This window comes from Uloborus diversus, chromosome 4, assembly GCF_026930045.1.
Source record: "Uloborus diversus isolate 005 chromosome 4, Udiv.v.3.1, whole genome shotgun sequence".
Lineage (NCBI taxonomy): Eukaryota > Metazoa > Arthropoda > Arachnida > Araneae > Uloboridae > Uloborus > Uloborus diversus.
In genome coordinates this window covers 84,479,735-84,504,861 of record NC_072734.1, presented here as the reverse complement: position 1 = coordinate 84,504,861, position 25,127 = coordinate 84,479,735, and positions in this window count along the sequence as shown.

Genomic DNA, 25,127 nt, shown 5'->3' with positions numbered 1-25,127 from the left:
AAAAATCTATTCCTGTTTTTATAGACAGACCATAGACTCTGAAATATGTCTAGTGAAATTGTAAGGAAAATATTAATGCCATTTTTTTTCTTTCGTTTTAATTCCGTTTGGGAAGTTGAGAGTTTTGAAACAACAAATCAAACACGTTTCCAAAAAAAAAAAAAAAGAAAAATCATTTTATGTACCTGCTCATAGTCTTAGAAACATGTGTGGTGAAACCATAAAAAATGTTAATACTGCGTTTAAATTTTCATTTCAAAATTCATTCTGAAATTTGATAGTGTTAGAACAGCAACGTTATTTTTTAAAACAAATTTAGTCACATCACCCATTAAAAAATCAAGTATTCAAAAGCTAAGAGTGGCTATGTAAGTAAAACAAGTACAAATCATTAAAAAAAATTACTAGTTAAAAGTTTTTTGAAACATAATTTATTACATTTTGAAGGAATAAATTTGACACCGTACATATATTAACTATTATTAACTGCTCCTCTTTCTACTTAAAAGACACATTTAAACTTTCAGAAAAAAAGGTAACTATTTCGAAAAAATTATGTTTAAAAGATTTTGGAACTCAAGAAAATCGAGAGAGCTTCAGTTAGAAAATTGATATTAATATAGGAGAAAATAGGCAGTTTTAGTTCCGAGTGAACTGCTTGCTACTTATTTAATTAATCATTTTATTTTTACTTTCTGTTTCGTTTGAGAAACTACTCGGAAAACAGAAAACCCATTTCATTCGTGCTTTTCAAATGATAAATCAACTCCAAAAGACAAAACCAAAGCCAAAATTACGTCGGAAGTGAAGTACGACATTTATAATTGCACTCATTTAGTAAATAACAACTTCAGTCCGAAATAAAAGCGAATTTCGGAAGGCGCAATTAATGCCGAAAACAGAATGAGTAATTAAAACTCCCTTCGCACCATTTTGGAAGTGTCAGACCGCGAAATGGATGGTGATTGAATTTCGAGCTATTTTACGCCGCCAGTGTCCCTTTGAGACCATAGAGCTCTCCCTCTTTATTGGAAAGGGAGCACGTTGCCCTGGACTGGAAAAAAATACAACAGCAAAAAGACACGGGATGGTGGCGAAGTGTTGGAGCAAGTGATGTTTTCGAAGAATTGGTTTTTAAGTTGAAAATTTTATTTTTGGCGAAATGTTTGTTAATAAACCTTAGAGAAAATAACCGTTGTTTTCAGGAGAAATTATTTTTTGAACAAAACGGATATGAATTGTTTTTTATTTATATTTACAGATAAAGATTTAAAATTGGCGGATTCTTATTCAAAGTGTAGCATAAGATTACATGGTATTTCAACAAATAAGTATTATGTAGGGGAGACCGGGGCAAGATGACGAGCCGGGCAAGATGACGAATGCCTTAATTTTTCCGTTTTAAACTAGGTAACTTCATCAACTGCATGCTACTATCTCTCCTATCCGCTGTTCGTTCAGCAATAGTATAGAGACGCTGAAATCGCCATATTTGTGTTAGTTCTGAAGCTCTGATTGTTTTCCGTTATCACGGTATAACTTTTATGCATGTGTAAATAAGCTCTGCTGCATATACATATAGGATATATCGTGTCTCTTGAGTATTTATGAGTAACTTAGTTTAAAAACTACCTATTACCATGAATAAATGTCAAATAATCGCCTTTTTTATGGCAATGGAGAAGAATCCGTTCAAGCAGGCAGTCTGGGGCAAGATGACGGGCAGCAACGCGGGGCAAGATAACGAGCTTGCCTATTGCCCGTGTTTCGGAATTTATTAAACTAACTATGTTGTCCACTTTATTAAATTCCTGTAAACGCTGTGTGTTTGTCCACGCGACCTTGCGCTTCCCCTCTGGGGCTAAAGGACGCATTGAATCAAGGGAGGCATCGTTCGAAAGCGGGTGACTAGGGGCTATTTTTTTTTCTAGTTGACCAAATGACTAATTGAATGAATTAAACCAAACGAAGAATCTCCTGCTCTGCTGATTATTGACAATTATAAATCTCACATAGCTTTGCAGGCTATCTTATATTGCAGTAAAAAAACTTTATCATGGTTGGGTTGCCATTTCACACATCGCATCGTCTCTAGCTCCTGATGCGTCATTTTGCTGCTCATTAAAAACCTACTATAGCCAAGCATGTGACAACTTTATGGTCATTCATCAAGCACAAACTATCACAGAAAAAGAATATTGGTGAGCTTTTGAGCACCGCTTACTTCAAAGCAGGTACAGTTGGAAATGCCGATAAAGGGTTTAAAGAATGAGGTATCGAGTCTCATAATTTTCTTGTTTTTAGCGGACTATGACGTTGTGTTGGCTCTGAAACTGAGAATAATAGTGCTAATCCTCAGACCTTGGGAGTAGAAAACCAACATATAAATCCTCCAGACGAAGCATAAGTTATGGCAAATGCTGATTCCGATACACCAAGGAAGCATGTTAGTGTTTTTGATTTCAATGCATTGCCTAAAGTAATATAATGCGAGAAAACAAAAACTGAAGCTCAAACATTCTTACAAGCACACCCATCAAAGAAATGTCAGAACAAAGAGCAAAGCGGAAGAAAAAAAAAAGAATAATTTGAGAAATAAAAAAGGAAAAAAAGTTCCTGTAGGCCCAAGTCTATTACCGTGGGCCCGTATTCATGCCAGGCAATGCAGTTGCATCAAATTCAAAGAATAGTGTTTTAAGATGCCTTGCTTGGAAAGTAGAATTTTGCGACCCTCCAGCAGAAGAATGGATCCAGAGCTGTAAAAGCCAAGAGTGATGGCATGAGGAATGTTCCAATCATGAAAATGGTATTTTTATTTGTGTCTATTGTCAGCTGCACAACTTGACACTTGAACATTACGCCACAATGCATTACGCTTAATTTGATCCTTAGTAAGATGTAAAAACAGTTATCATTTATAAAACCAGGTAACATATTCAAAACATAAAATTTGTTCAACCTTTTTCAACGTTGTCATCTTGCCCCAGTACTGGGTCAAGATGACGATTTGTTAAGGTTATAAAAAAATAAAAATATCCTTCGTTTTTTTCATTTGAAAAATTAAATGGTAATATATTTAATACTACAAAGGACTCTAACAGCTCATGTAAAATAAATTTTAATGTCCCTAAAAATAAATTAATAAACCACGAAATTTGTTAGCATAGTCATCTTGCCCCGGTCTCCCCTACTAAGTTAACTTTATGCAGAGCTCCGAAATTAAATTTATCCCTTATTCAACGAGTTCTTACTTAAATTTTTGTAGCTGTATTTGTGCAATTTTGTTTTGCAATATCAATTTGGTAATTTCTTCGGAAGAACATTTATGTAGGGCGGAAGCAGGAGGAATGGAATGGCAGCATTCCTATGCCGAATTAAAATGGGGAAAATAAATGGATTTATAAACATTTCTTGCTTGTCCAGTAGTTGTACCAGTTTTGGACGAATTCTAAACAGCTACATCTACTGAACAGACAAAAAATAATTTTTCGCATTTTATTTTGGCATAAATGCAGCTGTTTCACTTTTCTCGTATCTCCTCTCGCAATTTTTGAACTTACATCAGTCTGGCTCTGAGGTACAGCATTGCCAGTGGGGTTGTTTCCTCCAGTCAAAAGTACTACCTTTCTTTACTGAAGTTGGTAGAATAAGGAAAAAACAATAATAACATGGACACAGAAAATATTTTTGTTTTTCCAACATTTATTTTTAAATTATTTTTTAAAAATATCTGTTTTTCAAACCAATATGTTTCAGCGTGTGACGTCACAAGAAATGAAAGCCATCTTGAATCGAACAGCGAGGTAGTCTTTTCTGCGAAATGTAGCATTTTTATGCTTTTTTCACCGTGAGCGATTTATTAGCGGAGGGAGGAATGTTAGTTGAATAAAATATTCACTTAGCGAAGTTTGGCAATGTCCTAAAACTTTATTCTGGTGCTCATAGCGATTTGCTTACTTGTGACGTCAGCAGCGAAAATGGAAAGCACGGCTGAATTTCGTTTAAGGTTTTTTTTAAGAGAGCAAATAAGTCAAAATTAAGAGAAAAAAAAGTAACTTGCCCCATCTTTTCGAAAATGCTCTTTCAGAAAGAAATATTTTTGAAAAATGTGAAACAACTGTATTGTGAGCATTTACCCATCACAATATCAAAAAAAAAAAAAAAAGACTCCAAGTAAGCAGTCAAACGTGTTTGTACAAAAGCTTTCATTCCCGATACTCTCTCCCAAATTTTAATAACTTAGTATTCCATCAAAGTATTGTCTTGTAACAACAAATCGAAATTGGTTTTCACTGCTTAATAACCGACATTGCTAAGAAAACCGATTTACAAAAAACGATGTCTGACTAAGGCATTGCAATCTCACACAAATAACTAAATGGATAAATTAAGTCAATAAACAAATGAAATTGAAATTAATCATCCAAATATTTTTATTCAAATGCGTTCATTTCCGATGTTCTCATTCAAAAATAAATAAGTGTTTCAGCCATATTCTTGCAGCGACTTAACTGGAATCGTTTTCACTGCTTTAATATCAAATTAATTGAAAGAAAACCGATTTACAGAAACTATTATCAATTTAAACCAAGAGCATTCATTACATTCTCGAATAATTAACTAAACAAATAGTAAAGAAGTAAATTCAATTGGAAGGATAAAACAAAAAGTAGTCCTTCACAAGTTTTATTTCCGATGTTCGTATTCAAAAACAAAACAACCGAGTTTTCTTTCAATATTGTCGTATAGCAATCTTAAAATTAGTTTTCCCTGCCTTGAAACATATGCGATGAAAACCAATTTGGAGAAACCATTATCAATTTAAAACTAACATTATTACATTCTCACAAAATAAAAGCTAAATAAATAAATTAAACAGTTAAATAATTATTCTTCTGCTTTCATCAAATTCATTCGTGCTTTAATACATGATGTGCTCGTTTGAAATAATAATAATAATAATAATAATAATAATAATTAAGTAACCTTCGAAAATTGTCTTACAACTAACTGAAATCAGTTTTCATAGCTTTAAACACATAATGTGAAGAAAAGCAACAAGAAAGAAAAAAACTTCTAAGTAAAATGTAGTGCGTTTTTGTGCAATGTATACTATATTAGATTTTTCGAGACAAAAATAGCATTCAAATGAAACAATATAAGAAATAACGTGCTAATTCAGCAAAATACATAGCTCCGTTCCAGAGACTGAGCCAATCGTGTTAGTTCCATACCCATATGAAAAACTGAAATCGGTTTTCACTGTCTTAATACACACAGTGCGACAAAAATAGACTTGAAAGGAAAATACTGCTAAACAAAACATAGAACGTATCTGTGGAATATGCAAATTATATTCGATGTTAAATTCATATTTTTGCGAATAGATAAGTGAACAATAGAGCTAACTAACACTTTGAACAATTTTGTTTGAGATGTTAAAGTGCAGAATTATTTTTCAAAGCAAAAAGGACTACTTGTTCTTGTACGGCAAAAAAATAGTGTTTTTGAAACAATCTACATTTCGTCAACTAGAAATTGAAATAATTTATCAGATAAAGAGTTAAGTTTATTGAAAATGCTGAAAATAAAAATTTTAAGAATTGAAACCTCATATATTATAAAAATTTAAGAATTGCGTTCGAGCAAAAAAGAAATATGAGTCAGGGAGGTGCAGAGGAATGTAAGTATTTTTTATTGAGTTTTTGATTAAAATGCGTTTAACTTTCAGATCCTAGGTAGGCTTTCATTGAAATTTGTTTCTAAATCATGCTCTATAGTAGCCCCAACTAAGGCTACTATTACTGTCTCTTGCCCCAAAACAGAGAAGCGGTTCTCCTACCATTTGCATTAGTTATCTCCAAATTTTTAATTTTGGTCCTTACGTCCCTTTGCTTCTCACTGCCTCATATCTAAGCTTAAAACAAGAACTGTGACTATAATGTTTTAAAGCACGGGAAACTCTAATGTATCTTTATTTCTCCTCCTCACCTCTCCCCAAAATGTCGCAATAATGCATACAAGTGACAATTTTCAATCTGTTAAAATTAAATAACAACATCTGATTAATACTTTTCAATGAAGCTTCGATCACAAAATCGTAAAAAGGAAACATCAACTTAAACACTTTGACAGGCTCCTGAAAAGATGAACAATGGCTCGTTAAGTCTTGGGCGTCGTTTTAACCTAATACATTTTTTAAAATATTTATCTTAAGATTATATTTATGGGATGGATTTTAGGTTCAGAAACGATGTTCGAAACTTCAAAACTGAGTAACCCAGAAGATACTAGTTGTTTTAGAAAAGTATATAACACTGTAGTAACGACTGTGACACAAATTGTTTTGATGAGTTTGATACCAGAAAACGATGGGAGATAAATAATTAAAGGAGTTAGTTGAAGTTGTGATCACAAACGTCTTTCAGAACCGACAACGAAGGATTCATTCTAATTTTCAGCCCAGGATTCAGGATCATACTGTGCCGACTAACAGACATATTAAAAATGACGGGTATGAAATTATGGACTTCTTATAGCAATACCACGGGATACTGTCTATACTTTTCGCGATAAAGACAAACAGTTACGTTAATGTTACATCTTGCGTAATATTTATTTTACGCCGAAACACAGACAATGATAGCAAGCAAATCGTGTCTCAGACTTTCCTTGCAGGTTATTGGTTGTTAATAGTTTAACTAACCGTACTCGTGGAAGGGAAATCTCACCTTAAGCACACACGCTTATTGATTGCCTTTTTTTGAGCAATCACGACTGCTTATTGCTTTCATTTGACCGTCCTTGATGTTCGGTTCCTTTTTTCAGAATGGACCAAGGGCCTCTGCAGCACCGCCGTCCACCGGAGGATGGAGCTGCTCCTCTGGTCCTAGCCTCCACTAGCAGCACTGTCCACCGGAATCCCCTCCTCCTAGGCGGTGGCGTCCATGTCCTGCATACACACACTCCTACATACACACACGTCCACACACAAACAAGTCCTTACACACATAACCGCCCAGGAGAAGGGGCAAGCTTGGGAGGACATGAGCCGTTTCTAGAAACAATAGCCTCCAATGAGTAAGGTCCTGTCACAACTCGTGATTGCGAAAAACATAATTCGAATTCAAAGTGTCAGAATTCAAATTAGATACACACATATACATATATATATATATATATATATATATATATATATATATGTGTGTGTGTGTGTGTGTGTGTGTGTGTGTGTGTGTGTGTGTGTTTCCATCATTAAAAACCGCTTTGCTCTAGAGGATCTTGATTTATTAATCGCGCTAAGATCCAACATAAAACAGACAGCAAGTCTTTGTTGTCAGTGTGGTACGTACAGAAACAATCTAATTCAGAAGCATTTTGTAAACTTCTCAGTCGGTATGAAATCAGCATAAGTATTTTTTGCGATTTATGAATCGTAATATCGTGTATTTTCACATTTTATTTCTTTTGGTATTTAATACTCCTTCGCATGCTTTACTACATTCCAGAATCTGGCATACAAACGTATCATATAAAATCCTTCAAACGTTAGAATCGTAATTGCTTTGACGATAGTAAAAACTTAGTTCAGACTTTATATATCTGTTCCTATCTCACTCTTAAGTTTGGATGCATGGCAACCTTTAGTTTTTAAAACAATGGTAAAGAAATCTGATTTTTTTAATACAAAAAAAATGCACTACCATTTGTTCTTTACCATTCACATTGTTACACCACGGCCAAATGATTAAGACCTGAAAGCCCGCTCATAATGGCTCTTCCGCTGTTGCCAGTTCCAAAACTAATAATCGTTCCTAATCAGAAGTCATTTCCGCAAATTCCCACGCAGCACATGGACTGGCTTCCTCCCTCTTCCTTATTCTCCTAAAGGAAAGAGCGGGAAAGTCATTAACGTCCCCTATCCCACCACCCGCCCATTAGAATGAGGGGTCGTACATTTTCATATTTTTCCCACCTGAATTTAGGAACTATTTGCTTCATTCTCATGATACCATTATCTTAGTTTACTCTAGTTGCAATTTTATTTTTAAAACATTGCCATGGAACGTTTTTGAAAGGGTTTTTTTTCTTTGAAATGCTGTAGCATCGTTCCAAAAATTAAGGACTAGGTGAGACCGGGGTTAGTTGTTACAATTTTTTTCAATATTTTTTTTTACGCTAAACTATTTCAATTATTTACACGCATGAAACTTTAAAATGCCTCTAGGTTTTTTCTGGTTTATTCTGTTAAATTTGAAAAATTCTTAACCACGTTAAAAATCAAAAACTTTTTGGCTTTACAAATTTACTTCATTAATGACTTATTCTAATAAACTATCATCATTATTATCATTATCAGAATTACAATTTTCACAAGCATATAATTTATCAAACTTAGCACATCGGTCATGTGCCCATTTGTCAAAATTACGACATTGAAGTCGTTTCGTTGATCTTTTGGATTCTGAGTACGGTTTAGAGCATTCTATGCAGAACCAGTCTTCATCATCTTCATCCGAAGAATACACTGTTCGAAAGCACCTTTTTGCACTTTTTTTTGTCTTTGTGTCTATTGATTTCTTCTCTGTTAGACACAATTTCCTTTTCACAGATTTTTGTTTCCCAGCTTCGACTTGCAAAACATTTTTTGCTGGTGTATATATTAAAGTGACGCTGACCTATGGTTTCCGCTTGCAAACAGTCTTCACTTCTGTACTCTTGCAGCGTTGGAGAAAGACCTACATTCGAAAAATACATTATTTATTATTATTATCATTGTTGTAATTATTATTATTATCTTTACAACCATACATATTAACAATAAATTAATCATAGAATGAAAGAGATCAGAATTATTACCATAATTACTATCGTCATCCAACTACAGTACTTTATATGAATTAAATCATGCAATAAAACAGATCAGAAATACTACTTACCACCACTAGCATTTTTTATCTTACTGCAGAATCTCTCTAGTATCATGAAATTCATCGGCTGCCTTTCGTAATGAACTACCTGCAATTACTTCTTTAGCCACATCCAGGTATGTTTCTATACGTGTTTTGCCCCTGCCCGTCTTGTTTCTATAGTCCTCCGCCGTATCACATCTAAAAAGAAAACATAATCTTAATTAAACCTTGCATGGGGCAAGTTGTTACTTGTAACAACTAACCCCAACAAAATTGTAACAACTTGCCCCATACGACGCCACTTTAGTTCTTGGCACATATTACTGGTATTATATCTTTCTACCAAACTTTTAAATATGTTAACACTTACCTAAAAATGTAGGCTTTCACGTGGCACAGAAATAAATTCGTTATCTGCAACGGCTTCGTCACAAATAGAAAAATAACAGCGGAAAGAGAAATTACTTCCAGGCTCAAAAAACCGTTTTCCTTGAGCACTCCCCATGCAAGTGACTGCAAGCACTCCAGTGATTGTCAGGGAATGCAGATGAGTGAGTGCTATCATCTAGTGCAAGGAAAGTCCGTTTCTTCTGGCGGTTATTTTTAAATTTGAATGTAACAACTTACCCCGTGTAACAATTAACCCTGGTCTCCCCTGCTGCTTTAGCAATTCAGTGCATTCGTTTTGTTAATTCTTTTTAACCTATAACTCTATAAGTTAAAAAATGAATCTTTGTTTCCAAAAACGCAACGAAAGAGTTCAACGTTCTGAAATGAAAAAAAGCGCACGAAAGTATTTTGGAAATACATGGAAGCCCTTTGTCAACCCGTTCAAAAAGTTGGGTGTTTTGAGATTTTAATCATCACTTGAATTACTTAAAGCAAAAAACAACGCAACGTTTTACATTGAAGAAATTACTCCTTGCAATGTCAAAACGCGTGAATGCAATTCATTTCCCTTTTACATTCAAGTAGCAATATGTTTAAAAATTTAGTCAAACTAATTTCTGTTAGAATTCGACTAAAAAGAATAAAAGTGTTAAACCTCAAACCTTCGCATGAATATAGAAAACAGGACTCCTCAAGTCACGATAGAACCCCTTTATCACTGCAAAACGTCCAAACTACACTGTGTCGGTAAAGTTTTGCACTAATCAAGAAAATATGTTTAAAAAAATACTTCAAAAAATAATTGTTAAAAAAAGTGGAAGCTTTCCTTTCCAAGGAATGTAGTGCTCAGTGGTACTAATCAACAGAAAAAAATTAAAACTTAAGGCTGGTACTTTTGAGAAAAATCAAAATTATGATTTAAATTTTTGTTATCAACAGACTGTGGAAAAAAACTGAAAGTTGCATTTCAAAATGTTACACATCTTTTGAAACAGAAAATAATAACCTTTTAAGTAAAAAAACCGCAACAAAATATATTTTACCGCTATTGAGACAAAAAGCTTTAAGGGGACCGTTTACCGTACAAATAGCTCAAATCGGTCAAAAATATGATTTTTTTATTCCGTCGAAGTAACAATATATGAAGTGTGCTGAATCGTATGAAAAAAACCTCTTGTTGATCTGATGTTTTATCGCGAAGTTATATGCATTAAAAAAAAAGTAAACAGAGCGTGTTTTCGTGTAAAATGGCTGTAAACCATGTAAACAAAGTCGAAAAACTTAAGTAAAACTAAGTGTCAAACATGTAAACTAAGTTTCAACAAATTCTTACATTGGTATTGATGTCAAATATTTAGTCATCGTGAAAATATCTTTCGGGAGGTACTAAAATATGAAGATCATGAAATGTAAATGAAATTAGACTATAACGTCATTTATCTCGGACTGGAAACTTTGATGGTGACACAAATTGAAAAAAGCTCCATGCGACTTAATTTTTGTTCGATACGTTTCAAATTTCAGGATATGCTACTTTGGTAGTAGTTTGATAAAACTGGATATGCATTAAGGTTTAAGAGAATTTTATGTTGCTTAAAAATATTAAAGTTATGATTTTTATGTAATATTCGCAACAAATCTATTGCTTTACGCGAAAAAAAAATACTGTGCAGTTAATAATGGATCTATCCTTAAATGGATACCCAAAGTTCTTGGCAATGTTCTGTTCTATGATAAAATACAAATTGTTTGACAAAAAAGCAAAAATTGAATCGCGTGGAGCATTTTAAAATTATTATTTTAAATTTCAAAATTTTTAATTTTAAATAAATTTTTATTTTGTTGCATTTTTGTGCTTGATATTTTGCAAGCTAAGAAACTTACTAACTTTTATGCCCAGTTTCATATTTCAAAATTAATAAATAAAAAAAAAAGCTTTAAAGGTCCACCGTCCCCTTAATGATTTTATCGAAAATCGCAAGTCAGAAATGATGCCCGGGCCACCATCTTTGTCGGCCTGTATCTCGGTCCAGGGTGCTTTTTTGGACAAAACCAAAATATACCTCAATCCTTCTTTTTCATGAGTTTTAACATATGTTACTTTAAAAAAATTCCAAGACTATCGAGGTAACGCCGTGGTTGAATTGACATGGATTCTACCATAGTGTTTACACCAGTACGGCATGAAACAATGGGCTCGTTTCCAAAATTTTAAAAGTATTTTTTTTAGAAAGAACATCCTTAAAAACATAGGATCTAACCATTTTTTAAATGATTTGTTTTATGTTTAATATTTTTAAAAAAGAACTTAAATCGTTGCGCTTTCATTGTTTACATTATTTCTTGCCGATGACATTACAAATGATGAAATGCTATTCTGTGTTGCCATTCACAGAGCAAAATATTTAATTCGCATCTTTACTCACGTGTATTGGCAACGATATGGTTGATAGCAAGCGTAGAGCGCAATTTTAAATCGCTTCTTGATTATCATAACGTGGAAACGCGGTACAAAATGCACCAAAGAGCATCATTTGTAACGTCAAGGAGACCACGCATTGTTTGCAAAATCGGACGTTTTGAAAAATTAATTAACAAATAACTGTTGGAAAAATGAAAGAATTTTCTGGGTTCATGTTATTTTTTTTTGCTTATCCTATCAATTTCAGTGACTAGAAGTACTATTTTTGATTGAAAGAAACAACCCTATTACAATTGAATGGATCTCTAAAAGAAGGGCATATAACACAAATTAAAATTTTATTCTTAATTTGCCCTTCTCCTTGGAGAGGAAGGACTAAATATTAATGAATGTCGAACGTAACATATGCCCTTCTTCTAGAGACCCATTCAATTGATGAAAACGAAGCCAACATCTTACAATTTGCAAGGATGCTAGAGGAAAAATGTTTATAGGACAAGAAATTGTGAGGGATAAAAATCTTAATGTTATTGCTATAGTTAAATGCTACACAAAACCGGAAATTGCTTGGTGTCACTCACTCGAACTCTGTCTAGACTCAAGGCTACTCTGAAGAAAGTGCAAGATGAGCCGCTATTTATTATACAAAACTGCCTGATAAAATCTTAGAGCAATCCGCGAGTTTAAAGATTTGAAAGAAATATGCAGCAATCTGAGAGAAGAAAGGAAATTAAGTGAAGAAATTTGATATTTCAGATACATGAAAGTTTTCGGTAAATTGGTTTGCATAGTTTTATTGGTTGGAATTTATCACCTCAAGCGGCTGCAATAAAATATGTCGGGCAATGAAATGAATAAATAAATAGTTTCCAAATTTTGCGAAACTTCAAAACTAAAAAATAAAGCTTGCTGATTTTTGTATTAAAAGCAGATAGTTTCCCTAGAACTTGTCTATCTCATAGATAACCACAACAGTTTTTGAATATTTTAAGAAACTTTCAAGCTTTAAATTTACACATGGAAACGTTTTCGGTGAATATTTCAACTCATTGATTTTTATTCAACTGTCGTGCATTTTGACCCCGTCTATTAAAAACTTGGACTTTTTGAAGCAATCCCCTTTATGTACTACACACACACACATTCAAAACGGAGTGATGAGATATTGATGTCACTTAATACTAATTAAGCGTTCCATAAAATAAGGTAAATTGTGAAATTTATTTATTTTTATTTTGATTCCTCACAAACATTTGTAAAATATTGGAGTTCGAAAATCTTTCGTGATTTGTTGTCAGCGTAAATCAAATAGTCTAGTATAAACAATAAAGGTAAAATGAGAAAAAACGCAAAACAAACAACAACAACAACAACAAAAATAATAATAATAATAATAATAATAATAATAATAACAATAATAATAATAACAATAAAATGTATAAATAAAAACAAAAATGAAAAATTTGCACTTACTGATGTTAACCGTCCCAAGGCAGATTTCATCTTTCATAATGAGAAATGTGACTATAAAGATAGAAACAACGAAAAAACATTTTATAACAGCTTAAAACTAAATAAATCGTTAAAAAGGCTTTTATTATACAAACTGAATACCTATGCTCACTGGTATGGGGCAGCTCATGAATGCTTGAAAACTGCAGAAGTATGGTTTTATAGGATTTTTTTCTTTCGCCAGAAAAATGCTTCGATATCATATTTAGTTCCATTTTACTCCTGAAAAGTTCAAATCTTGATTAAATATTTTGAACTAAGATGAGTTATAATGGAAAATATTGGTATCAAAGGAAAAAGTCAAAAATAATTTCATGTGTGTATATCCATGACATTGTACCCCGAAATAACCCGCACCTACCGTTTTCACGGCTCATCTGTTTTATGTATACGTATATCCAGCGGAATATACAATTTTACTAAATTTTTGAAATCCAATAATTTAAAAACAGTTAAATGAAAGTTGCAAAACCAGTATTGCGTAAAATGTTGGGTAAGTGTTTCATAAAGTTCTTAAATGATACATCTTGTATGAATTAGAGCGAAAGACAAAAACACATTAATGGAAATAACTAAAAATGCATTTTATTATAAGTTTCCAAAATTAAATAGTTCTCTAGGAAAGAAGTAGTTAACACTTAAAAGATTTCATTAGTAATCTTGTTTGTTGACCTTATTGCAAAAAAAAAAGAGCCATGAAGAAGAAATCAATAAAAAAATATTTGTAATTATGCAAGCCCAAAAAAGCTTTAAGCATAAAGTAGAGAATCACAAACATGGATTTTAAAAAACTAAATTATACCTTTATAGGGGAACAACGTATATAATGAAGATTAAACTATCTTTCGGAGAATATTTTTAAGATATTAATTCTAACCAAATGAATTATATCCTTATTTTCTTATGTTTATGAAATTGGATTGATAAAGAGAGAAAGTGAGAAATAAAGATGAAATCGGCGAAGTATCTTTCAGAAACATAATAAAAAAATTAATTAATTTTTGCGTCTCTAATTATGTAATTCACATCTTCTTTCTGTTAAAAATATTGAGCAATAACGGTAAAAGTATACTTGTGTTAGTTAAATAAAATCAGATTAAACATAAGCTTAGTACGTAATCAAAAGGAGCACAATTAAAAAACAATCGCAAGGGTAATGCAAGCTTTATATTTTCTGAAACACAGTTTATAAATTTGCTTCTAATAATAAATTTAGTTATCTTGCTTTTTTCAGAATAAAATAAATAATAATGAGTAAAGCAAAAACAACAAAAAAAAGAAAACAAAACAAAAACAAACATCATAACAAGTTAATACCAAATAGTATAACAGGATAAAGCAATAACATAACGGAATCTAACAAAGTTATTTTCTCAGCATTTTCAGTTTAATTATTTGTGTTTGCTTGGGAAACGAATTCAATAATGATGAAATAACAAAAGAAGCTTTTAAAGATGCATAGTTTAAAACTTAAAATTTTAGAGCATAATTTGATGGGAGGATACTTAATAAGTGTCGTCAACACATAAAAGCAAGCGTCTTTAAAGTAAATTTAACAAAAATCAATTTTGGTAAGAAAACTACCCTAGAGGACTTAATTATGAACGTTTTTCAATTTTTAAAAGACTTCATCATTTAACATAGTGTAGTAGATTTATTAATTTCACTTAAATCATTTATTTATATTTTCTCTAATATATATGTATTCATTTCATGTGAATATTATATATATATATATATACTAGCAAAAATACCCGGCGTTGCCTGGGTCAGTAATAATTATTAGAAAAAATCGTTACTTGCTTTTGTTTTCTGTTTTGAGTGAAAGAATTCAAAACACATCTTTTTGACGTGATTAAAAATCGAGTTTCTTCCTTACCCATAAAACTAAAATAGCAATAAGTATAAAGAACAAAGTAGTATTGATTTAGAAACGAATGCACTATATTTAAGCATATACAAATTTAAAAAACATGAAATTAATCTTCTCATATTTAAAAAGATTAATTTGTTGATACTTTTTTTTTAACATGGAGTCTAAAACCTTCTCTATATGGCTAATGAAGTACGAAGTGATTAAAAAAAAGTAGCTGCGCTCGTAATCCCCTTATACTTGCTTTAGTTATTTCGGGAAATTTCAATCATTGTGGCTCTTGGTGCGATTTTACCGAATTTGCGAAAGTCGTTTCGGGTTACCTTCGATGATGCTCCCCCATTCTTTCCTTACTTTGTAAAACGATATGATATTAATTTTCGTTACAGAGATGTCGTCGCCAGATGCTGAGATATTTTTGGTCACCATAAAATGGCGCTAAACAGTTTCATCCGAAATGAAATTGTGCAAAAAGGAAAATTAATGAAAGTTTTTGTGCTGCTTATGGATTTGCCTAATTTAGTTGCTGGATTATTTAACACAGTAAAAAAGTCACACAGTCTTTTGAAAATTCTTTGATTGGCGATATTTTGTTTACATGGTGAAAGCTGAGAAACATTATGACGTAGTCTTCGGCTTCAAAAACAGCAACGTTGAAAAAACTGCCAAATGCATCAGCTACGGAAATCTTTCTGCAAAAATTTTGGCGATCTGCTGGTTGTTTGGATAATGAGTAAGTGTTCAATCAGCATAAATAATAATAAAAACCATTAATTACATTAAAGTTCCGTTTAAGTGGAAAATCATCAGCCAAATCATGTATTATTTGCCAATCTTGTGCAAAAATCTTACTTCAAGATTTGACTTGAGAAAAGCCTTGAACAGTCACGAAAAGCAAAGATAGTCAACAATACAACAATTGCCGCTATCGACAGGGAGTTGAGATGATACACTAAATACTGTATTGAGTTGAGGAAAGCCTTCGAACATGGATCTAAAAAGCTCATAACTCGTTTTTTATTCTACCTAGAAATTTCGAACAGGTGCCATCTTCAGCAGAAAATCAGAGCTTTCGATGGACATATAATGTAAATATGTGCGAGTATTTTTTCATCCCAATATTAGAGAATTTATACAAAAATTGTGTTTTATTGCCCCCCTAAGGGGGTTTTGCCCCCCATAACGGGACGAAAACTACCCTATGTGTTATTCTGATGCATAAGCTATATTATTGTAAAGTTTCATCAAAATCCGTTCAGTAGTTTTTGCGTGAAAGAGTAACAAACATCCATACATCCATCCATACATCCATACATACATCCATACAGACAAACTTTCGCATATATAATATTAGTAAGATATATATATATATATATATATATATATATATATACAGGGGCGGACTGGCTGACTTTGGCCCAGTCGGCAAAAAAATATTTTGGCCCACCTCTGTAAATTAAAAAAGTTAAATTAAACAGTACCGGATCTCGATTCTTCTGAGTCGAACAAAGACATTATACTGCAACTATAGTTCTATACAACTATTTTAAAGTTTTAAAAAAGAAAACTGCGAAACGTAAAATAAAGCGATATTTTTAAAGTTGATGTCAAAAACATCAATTTTGCAATTTTCGGTAATGTTAGAAGAGTGAGAAAAGAAGGGGTTCCCCTACGATTTTGATTTCTTAACTTTTTTTTTTCAAAATTGAAGTCTGTTTTAGTCTATCTATGTTTACAATAGAATGTCGGGGGCTCTTCTCAGAAATTCTCCAAAATGGGAATTTTTAAAATGCAATTTTAGGTTACGCATGGCAAAATTAATCGAACAGGGAAGCATCGGAAGCTCTCAACGAAAACGTTTCGAATTTGAACTATTAAAAAACGTAAAACTATCTTTGGTCACGTTTGAGAGAGTAGGTGCTTAGTGATCTCATTTGGAAGCATTTAAAATCTGAAGTATACTCGACCCAATTTTAAACTACGTTTCGTTACTACAGGGAATCCGACGACTCCCCTTCGGAATTTTTCGACATTGAAACTTTAAAACATAATGGAAACATTGAAAGCAAAGGGGAGAGTTTTTCCGAGTGTTTCCCCCAAAATTTTTAGGAGGTCGCAGCGCCCTTCCGCTTTTAAGCTAACCTTTGACCCAACACTTAAACAACCCTCCTTGTCCCTTAAAAGTTTAAACAAAACTTCACAAAAGCGAATTTTTTTTTAAAGGTCAAGATTCACACAAGCCTATCCTTGAAACGTCACTCCCTCGTTTTAATCCCACAAGAGTCTTATTAGAAAATATCTGAATGTGTTTGCATTACCTTTAAAACTAAAAGACAAAACGCTTTTCAAATTTTTAAAATAATTACTATCGAAAAAACTTGAACTTTGTATGTACCTATTATACCAAAAAGTAAAAGAAGCATCTTTTTTATTTGACGAAACTCCTCTTAAAACTTACTCTTTTATCTGAAAGCGCACTGCCCCTTTTTTGGTCTGAGGTAAACACCTCAGACCAAAAACCTCAGAACACCTCAAACACCTCAGAAAAAAAACCCTCTGGGCATTTTTTTTTCTAAAACTGAAATCAATTTTAGGCTATTGTGCAGATAAAAGATTTACGGAGCTCTCCCACGGAAATTTCTATAAGTGAAATTTTAAGCGAAGGTTCGAGGACTTTGTCTGACAATTTTTTGGTACTTAAATCTGAAAAGCACAAATGAGGGCCTTGATGCAAAAACCAGATAAGTCCAGACTCATTCATTTTTAGTAAGACCAACAAATATTCATCACTGTTCGATAGAAAGGCTAATACCTTTCCCACATAATTGACTACAAAGCAGAGGTCTAATCTTACATTTATGTCTCGTTGTTGCACCAGTCGGAACATCTATATTCTCCACACGTAAAAATGAATTTTAAAAAAAGAAACAAGTTTGGGCGTAAACTGTTTCTTGCATCAAAGTCCTCAATTGTAGACTGAAGACTATCGCTGGTGACTTTAGGACAACAAAGAGACCTCATACCTGAAATACCTTAGGAACCCCGTTAAGTCTAAATCTGGTCCTGATTACAACTAATGTTGCTCAAAAAAAAAAAAAACTTGTAACCCCCTCCCCCGAATTCGGTCCTAATTCCGCCAATGTTCAGGAGCTCTCCCTTCTAAGTCGAAATTTTGTCCTGCTTCAGATTCAGGTTACCGTAGTCAATTGCGCATTTTATAGGGGGGGGGGGGCAGGGGGCCCGGACACCCCCAAAAGGAAAAAATAAATTTAACTAATCATTTGTTTTTAAAATTGATTTCTCTATATAACATAAAGAAATGTTTTACAATTATTTAAAAAGAACACAAAAGACACAAATCTTATTTGAACAAGTGCATATTTGTTTGCTAAAGAAGTAATACTAGAGTCAGAGATCACAGCGGCAATTTAACTTGCTGGTTTTGAACTAAAATTAACGTAATGCACCGCGGTTCGTCTATAAATTCTCTTTTGATGGAATCAGTAATTGACTTTTTTTTTAAATTGCGTGAAGATGTGCCTAGAAAAGTCGTTTTAATCCCGGAAGCTAATTGCGAGATAAGATTTTTTTTCAGCTTATAAAAAATGAAAAATAAAATAAATCATGTGAGGCAGTGAGAAGCAAAGGGATGCAAGTAGCAAAATTAAAAATTTGGAGATAACCAGTACATATGGTAGGTGAACCTCTTCTCGGTCTTGGGGCAAGAGATGGTACTAGTACCCCTGGTAGTTGCTGCAATACAGCATGATTTAGAAAAAAAATTCAATGAAAGCCTACCTAGGATCTGATCTTTAAACGCGTTTTACTCAAAACTTGAAAATGTCCACTTACATCCCTTTGCTTCTCACTGCCTCAGATGATAGTTTCTTGGCGAAACCATATATACAGCATGTAGTGTTTAAATTTTTAAAAACAAATCAGCAACTCTTTGAAATTCTCAAAGAAGTAGCTTCTGAATTCTTGAATAAAACCTATTTATAATTTTCTTATTTACATAATATTTAATGGTTAAAATATCAATTCATTTAAAAAACTCAAATGATGTATGGGTTTGTTTAATAACCTTGTCCATGTGTCATAGTCATTATGAAAATGATGCTAATTAAAACCACGCATTTTGCAACATCTCGGTGAAATTTATGTAGCGTTTAGTGTTTAATTGGCTTGAAATGTTAAGGATAATTTACTTCCACATTCAAAATAGAAAATTGCATAGTATTTATGTAGTTAAAAGTACTTTAATTGGAAAAAAAAGTTTAAAAAAAATCAAACACATTTGAAAACAAAGTCTTGAAAACTTCATTATGAGAATTGTAATGAGGGGTGGGGTGAAGTTTTCAATTTCTTTAGCCCCCTTAAAAAAACTATTTGTGTATCCGCCCCTCAGGTGCCAGCACAGGAAGGGGGCGGGGAAGAAGGGACACCTGTTGACCCGAGCCTGAAGGGGGCCCAATATTTTTTTAACTAGGCGTGAAATACAAGGGTAAACATATGGAGCGGGCCCGGAGAAGTCATTTGTGAGGGGCCCCAAAAATTTCTGTGCACGCCCCGATCGTAGTCCAGACTTGCTCTCCCGTGTGCAATTCTGAGATAATGATGTTCTTAAAGCGAAAATTTACAATAGAACAATGAAATATCTTGCCAACTGGCAGCATTTAAAAGAATTTGTCACAATCAGTAAATACCAGATGCGTGCACAGACATTTTGGGGCCCGTCACAAATGACCTTTACGGATCCCCCTCCATCTTGTTTATCCATACGTCCCTACATTTATTTCACCCCTCATTTAAAAAATCTCGTGCCCCTTTCAGGCTCGGAAACTGGGCCAACAGACGTCCTCCCCCCTCCCCTTGTGCATGCCCCTGCTCATTGCATCAACACATCCAAAGCATGGCCCACGCATTGGAAGGTCCGAGCCGCTTTGTTTGATGGTGCAGGCCCCTTCAATTTTTGTTAATAGATGTACAATATAAGTTTTTAACGCTCCTTTTTCATCCAGGACCCTTTTTCATGCCGTGTCGGACCCCATTTTATCTGGCCTCCTTTCGTTTCCTCAATGTGGGAATCATGGCCCCCAAAGCTCTAAAAACTAGAGAGAAAGTTGATAAGAGAGGAAAGCTTCTTGAACCTCTGCTATTTACTTTGGTCCCTGCTTAGGATGGAAAAAAAAAATCTGTTTCCAAACACTATTTCCGCATAGAGTAAACAAATTACATGCTTTTTTTAATGTTACAACACTTTAAAGAAAGCTAGGTGTGAATTTAGTTGTATTAAATTCAATAAAAAAATTGCTGGAATTGGCCCAGTCGGGGATCCCCGACTAGCCGACCTGGCCAGTCCGCCCTTGTATATGTATATATATATATATATATATATATATATATATATATATATATATATATATATATTATTAAACAATAACAAATGTTACAATAACAATAATGTAATATAATTTCACAATATCAAATCAATATTTTATAATTAATACTAAATCAATAAATCATCCAATATTTAGTAGGAAGACTATTAGTTTTTTTTTTTTTTTTTTTTTGCATTAGAAAATAAAATGAAATAAAGGCAATAATCTCATGAAATGAATGCATACATATTAGAGAAGTTGTAAACAAATGATTTTAAAGAAATAAATAGATCTAATAATTCATTATACAATATTAAATTGTGAAATTTTTAAATTTTTGAAAAGTGTCCAAAATTAAGCCCACTAGTGAGAGTAATTATCGATGCTACATCTGCTTCAATTTTCATACAATGAATATGAAATCACAACATTAAATGTTACACAACATCGATAATACTTACACATATCACTCAAATGTAAATGTGTCAAGGCCGGACATGATTATTGCAATTTCGAGTTCAAACGCCCAAACCAATCGATTTTACCATTTCTCCGGAAATATAATGCAGTTCTACTAAAATTGGTAATACATGAGCGAATTAAACTCGAGGACTTCATCAGAGAAAAAAAATATATCTGTTTTAAATCCTGAACAAACATGAAATCATTCCATTTAATTCAAGTGAATATAAAAAAAATTGTCTTCAGCAAAATATTATTGCTTTATTTCTAATTATCAAACATGATATCATCATCTCTCAGTTTTATAATCAGGAGTCGTAAGCAATCTATTTTCAACTTTCTCTTAAAGTATATATGGTTGTACTTCAAGTATAAATAATATAGAAAATTGATTCGATAACTCTGTTAAAACAACAACTTTTCTTTATTTTTGTTTACGAACTAAAAACATTCGATTAATACAAAAAAAAAAAATAAGAAATGTAAATAAGACTGCAGCAATAACTCTGTTGCTGAGTAATTAACACGAACACTAGAACGACTGACATTTTATGTATACCTAGAAAGACTGAAGGGGCCAGTGTGGCCCCCTACCCATTTTTTGGAGTGAATTCTTTTAAAAATTCTTCTTGAGGGAGTCGACATGCCTGATACACCTTCTTTCATAACTAAATAAAACCTCAGTACTTAATTTCTTTTAGTTTTTCTCTCTATACTTGGCAAAAGATTGAATTAGTTTTCCTTTCGAAGAGCAATGGCCACCGTTAGGATGGTAAGCAGTCGGTACTGTTTATAGCATTTGGATATCCAATCGGCTGCATAAAGAGGAAGTTAAGGTTAAACTAGAGTGAATGGCATTTTTTTATGCTACAACATTTAGGAGAAAGGAAAAAAAAAATTAATTGTCAAAATGCTTAGGGGCCACTGTGGCCCCTCCCGTCTTTCTAGGTATAAGGATCAATATTAACAGTACTATGAGGCGAATGATTAAATGATTAAACAAGCATTCAAATAGTGTCATATAATGAAAAGTCAGAAAATTCCATTAAGTTCCGTTAGATATTATCCGAGTTATTAAACAACAAACTACGCGAGGGGCCACACAGAACCCTCCGTCTTTCTAGTGTTAACACGGACATTTTTTGTTTGATGTCTTTTCTTCCATAAGCTCGCTTATTTTGCATTGAAAAAAGCGGATCCTTGTTACTACGAAGCACGTGTATGCAGTACTCTGTAATTTTGTGCGGTTAAACGTTGTTATTTCTTCCACTGAAAACAATCAATCATTGTAAACAAATTTAGAAATGTAAATGAGACTGCAGCAATAACTCTATTGCTAAGTGATTAACACGGACATTTTTTGTGGATGTCTTTTTCTCCTTTAACTCACTTATTCTGCCTTGAAACAGGTGTTTATTGTAACCCTAAAAAATGTAATATGCAGTAATCTGTAATTTTGTGCAATTAAATGTTGTTATTTTTTTTAGTAAAAACAATCAATTAACGCAAACAAGTTAAGAAAAGTAAATAAGTCTGCAGTAACAACTCTATTGCTAAGTGATTAACACAGACATTTTTTTGTTTGATGTCTTTTCCTCCATAAGCTCACTTATTTTAAATAATAAGTGAGCTTATGGTCCGGTAGTGTGCTTGTAACACTGAAACACGTGTATGCAGTAATCTGTAATTTTGTGCAATTTAACGTTGTTATTTCAAATTTTACGGACATTTTTGTTCGATTTTTTATTCGGCCAGCATAATTAATAATTTATCAATTTAGCTTCCATTTCTATTAATAAAAAATGAACAAAATTCAAAAGTTTTAATATCAGATTTGCATTTTAAAAATCATTAAGGATTACAGTTTATCGCTTACTCAAAATAATAATGATAATGAGAATAATAAGATTTTTTTCCCTTTGACACAAAACAAAAGTTAATAAAAATCCCAACTAATACATCAAAATGGCAGTTAATAAGAAGAATTCTGATTTAAACTTTCAACATCTGGTATATTTTTGACCGAAAACGTTTTTGACAGTACAGTAAAATACACTGAAATTCATAAAATTAATTTTAAAGCATTATATTTCACATTTTTTTACACATAAAAAAATAATCATCTCTTAAAACTTTCATGGCAGAAAACTTCAAGCGAGTAGAAAGCTTCACAGTCTACTTCTAGTGAAAAGCACAAATAAGAAGCCTATCCACAATAAAAGCTCTTGAAGTTCTGAACTGGCATTAAAACTCACTGGAAACTACAAAAAAGATTTCTTTCAAAGGTTCGATGTAAAATATCAAGGGGAATAGAATATCGATCGAAAAGGCTTTTAATTCCGAATTCTACGCAATTCGATATAAATCTTTGTTGCCAACAATGGAAGTGAAAGAAAAACGTGGCTCACTTCACTTCCTTTCGCAGTTAGAAGTCGTAAAAAACTACGACAGGTCAATTGCCTGCGAAAGAGCAAAGAATTAAGATCTAATGGCCCGTGAGAGCGCGCGCATTTTCTGCCATCTGTAATCGCTCCTTACCCCCCCCCCCCCCAACAGGAGAAAAAATGGATTGGAACATGAGTGACATTTTGACCCAGTACATTATTATGTTAATGAAAAGTTACAATTTATTAAATTTGAATCGGCAACAGATTTAGTTCGGATGATGTTCCTAACATTAAGAGTGCGTTCGACGAGCACGACCGAGAGCGACCGGTTAGTTAATCACGTGACAGCTAATGATCACGTGCTCCAATCAACCAATGAACTGCTTAGAATGGTAACCGCTGCGGTAACCGGTTGATCATAGAACGACGCGGTTAGTAACTGGTTACTTACCGGTTGACCGGTGAGTTTCGTCGAACGCAACCTAAGTTTATCGAAATGACTTAAGATAAATGTTAGTTATTTTTAATTTAAAATTATGTTTCTTGTACTTTTCTTTGACAAATTCAGTTTATAACTTGTTACTCTATTTCACTTCTCTGCACAAAGGTATTTATTTATTTCATAACCCAAGTTTTAAAATATTTCTCTTTCAATATTTCTGGAATTTTCTTAATTTAAGAGTATTTTCGTAGTACACAAAAATTTTGTACTTTCCTTTTAAATAAATCGATACTTGAAAGTAGGATAAAAATGCAAATAATTGTTTGGAACGATGTAGAGAAAAAATTTACATGAACAAATATGCGGAGTAGTACAAAATTAAAAGAGAACATTTACTATTTTGGTAAACAATCTGATAATTAAACAGCAAGGATTTCTATGAAATCCTATTGAAAAACACCGTAAATAAAACCAATACATTTATGACAATAAAAATGTCAAATGTCAGCATTATCTTCCATAGTGATTGTCCCATCTTGATAAAGTGGAGACAGTCGATTGGGATGTCTGTAATTTCTCCCGTTTTGACGATTCGCTCAACGTGAACCACGCTTTTCCGCACTAACATTTTTTCGACAGTGAAACACGTTTTACAGAACTCACAGCCGTTCGGAAAGCGTCGATTTTGAGATTTTGGAGAAAGTTAGACATCCCCAGTATTTCTCTTTCTAAATACAAACAACAAAAAAAGAATTTTGGAGAAAACTAGGAGACATTATATTAACTCAACTGCACTACTTTTTATTGATTTTTTCCTAACCACGTTTCCAAAGTTTTTATTTACGCCAACAGCTCAAGCAAAAAAAAGCATCAACTCTATATATTTGAAACTTTACAAAGGTGATAATTGAATATATTGCTGCAATATAAACCTCTAAAACTAATATTCATGCAATATATGGTTTTCAAATAATGATCAATTACTGTTAGATGGTAAAAACCACGTTTTTCGGGGGAAATTTTGCTCAAATTAGCTACAAAACAGGCTTTTAGTTAATTGTTTCGAATTTGGAGGGTCATATCATTCTCTTGTGTCTAACGAAGAATAGACACAAAGGGATGTTGAAAGTGTTAAGGAAACGGCAGTATTTTAAAAAGAAAAAATGGCTTTTCATTGCATTTTTTAATGAATGAACAGTCAATATATATATATATATATATATATATATATATATATATATATATATATATATATATATATATATATATATATATATATATATATAACAAGAGATACAATTTAAGACAAATTTAAAATAGAAATTCAAAGAAATTGAAAAATCAAC